A 3,196-nucleotide genomic window follows, 5' to 3' on the forward strand; every position below is an offset into this window, starting at 1 on the left:
TTCAGGCTGGCCTTGAACTCACTATGGAGCCCAGGCTGTCTTTGACCTCACAGCAATCTTCTTGACTCAGGCTCCCTTCAGGATTACAGGTGTGTGCTAAAACGCCCAGTTTCCCCTCTTGTATTCTTTTTTTAAATTAAATTTCTTGATACATTTTAGGTATACATATTGATCACAATCACTATGTAGCCCAGGGTAGACTCAAAGTCATGGTGATCCTCCTGCCTCAGCCTCCTCAATGCTGGGATTACAGGTATGCGCCACTACACCCAGCTGCATAATATATTTTAACTCCCTCTTACATTCTTACAAAAGATGCTGATTACAGCACAGGTGGTAATGAACATAGAGAGCTATCTGCTGGCCTCTCTCTGCCAATGTTTCCGCGCCCGGTGAGGGCTGTCCGGCCTGGCCGGGCACCTTTCTGAAAGTGTTACATATATGCAGACTTTTTTTTTTTTTTTTTTTGAGTGCAGCTTTTATTCTAATGAAAAGGTCTTTTCACTCCATTAAAACTCATCTCAGTGAAGTGGCTTCCCAGTGGGTGTAGTGATGCTGTCCCCATTCCCTCTCGGGTGCTGGCTCTGCTGGCAGCCGTGCCTCTCTCAGGACGGGGCTACGCGCCAGGCTCTCTGGTCAACACGGTTCCGCTTCGGCCCCTTTCCGCCCCGCGGAGCCTACTACCCGCCGGTTCCAAACTGGTCCGGGCAGGGGAACTTGCAAGGCGGCTCTGCTCCATTGGGAACCGCCGCCAGCCTCCAGGTCCTCCTTCTCCAGGCTCCGCCCCGCCGCGCCTGCTTCTGCTGTCCACGCCGGGAGACGCGCTCCTGGGGGAGGGAGCAGCCCGCCCCCCCGCCGCCGCCTCCGGCACGTAGCGGGGCAGGTCGGGGTTTGGGGACCTTCTTAGCTTGCTTTTCGCGATAGAAGGCGCCGCACAAGTCAGAGGCGTGAACGTGGCCAGGGAGGAGGCTCTGCCTCTTGTAGAGGGTTATAGGTTAGTGCAGTTGCCCGGGTGTGGGTGTGGTGGGCGTGCGTGTGCGCGCGTGCATGTGAGCTGGGTCAGAACTTTGGCCTCCTGCACGCTAGGAATGCTCTCCCACTGAGCTACATCCCCAGCCCCTCTGACATTTTCTTTTGTGTATTTTTTTTGTTTTGTTTTTGTGGTCCTGGAGGTTGAACCCAGGGCCTTCACACTGAGTTACATTTGCAACCCCGTTTTTAAATCTTAAGACAGGCTCTAAGTTTTCCTGGCTGTTTGGGGTTTTTTTTGTTTACTTTTGTTTTGTTTTATTTTGTTTTTTGAGACAGGGTCTCAATATATACATAGTTCAGGGTGGCTTTGAACTATGTACCCCAGGTTGGCCTTGAACTCTTGGCGATCCTCCTGCCTCAGCCTCCCTAGTGCTGGTATTACAGATGTGCACCACCACGCCAGCTTCCAGGCTGATTTTAAACTTTCTATTCTCCTGCCTCAGCCTCCCAAGTAGCTGTGATTATAGGCATGTACCACCACACCTGGCAAGATTGTGTGTTTTTCTTTAAAATCCCATCTAAATTCCGATATGCTTTAAACTAAAAATAATTACATTTAAAGAACTTTAGAGAGAATAATATAGGACAGAGATACAGCTCAGTGGCATAAGCGCCCAAGGTCCTGAGTTCCCTTCCCAGTACCAAAGCAAGCAAACAAACAAACAAATATGGCTTGAGAGAATCATAGAAAGGAAGATTTAAATGTTAGCTATAAATTGATCTCACACTCTTGTTTCTTATCTCAGGGTCTAGCGGAGTGACCAGCATAAAAAGGGCACTCAAAAAATGTTAGATTGAGAGAGGAATAGATGAATAAAACTTGTAGTTTAACACACAAAATTTTCCTTTAATATAGACTACAGATGATGAAGTTTTTAGGCATCTGTCCTGGGTGACACCTGGGTTGTATGATTGTTGTGGGATGATTCCATCTTAAATTACTCCAAACTCAATTTAAAATGTCTTACACAGTAGAGAAAATATATTACTTCTATAACAAGCAGTGTTTGGACAGGGCAAGTCTAAGGTTTGTTATCTAGTGGCTCATTAACATCTTTAAGGTCCATGTACATGGCATTTCCTTCCCTGCCACCCTCAGGGAATTGGCTTTGCCCACACAAGCTCATTTTCCTCATGGTTGCAAGATGGCTGCCACAGTTCCAGGATCACATGCAGATACAACACTGTTCAGCAGAAAAGGGGAAACATTTATTTTTCATGCCTCCCTTTCAGGAGTGTAGAATTTTTTTTTTTTTTTTTCTTTTCCTCCCTTGTACCAGGAATCAAACTCAGGACCTTGCGCTTGCCAAGCAGGCACTATGCCACTGAGCTATATCCCCGGCCCTGGAGTATAGAATTCTTTCTCAGAAGTTCTCTAGGAGAATGTCTATTCTACCTTCTCAACTAGAGTAGGCTCACATGCCCACTTCCAGATTAACCACTGGCCTGAGAAAAGAGTCATGGTGGCTTCAATCACCCATGATTTACCCCTGAGCCACATAGTGGGGAGGCAGACACCTGGACAAGAGTAGGATTCCTCCAGCAAGACACAAGGCAGCATTGCTATCAGACAAGCCACCAACAGCTTGACTGTGCTGTCCCTCAAACCAGAGGCAAAGCCAGCTGTCTTCCTATCTTTCGATAAATCCCACTGAGGAAATTACACCAGGGTTTGACTGGCTAGTGAGCACCGTACTTGGGTGCTGAGGGGACCCACACTTTGTTTTCAGTACTGGAGTCAAACCCAAAACCTTCACCCTGATCTACATGCCCAGCTTTTTTATTTTTTATTTTGAGACAGGATCTCACTAAATCACTAAATTGCCCAAATTGTCTTGATCTGATGGTCCTGCCTCAGACTCCCATTGTGCTGGCATTACTGGCGTGTACCGCCGAGCTTGGCTTGCTTTTCTTACCCCCCCTTTTTACATGCATTCACTTGTATTCTGTGACTTTTTTCATGTGAATTCGAGAATCACAGGGTCTTGGGATCCACACACCATCTCCCAGCTCATCCACATCGGCCACCCACCCATACGCCCGTCCTTCACCGTGCACTTACTGTGCCTGTTAGGCACTGCGGACACAAACGTGAAAACCGCTAAGATGCTTGTCCGCCGGGAGGGGCTGTATGGGGAGTCCTGCTCCTGCAAGGAGACTGTCT

The sequence above is a fragment of the Chinchilla lanigera genome, unplaced genomic scaffold, assembly GCF_000276665.1.
Source record: "Chinchilla lanigera isolate Chin_1 unplaced genomic scaffold, ChiLan1.0 scaffold00068, whole genome shotgun sequence".
Classification (NCBI taxonomy): domain Eukaryota; kingdom Metazoa; phylum Chordata; class Mammalia; order Rodentia; family Chinchillidae; genus Chinchilla; species Chinchilla lanigera.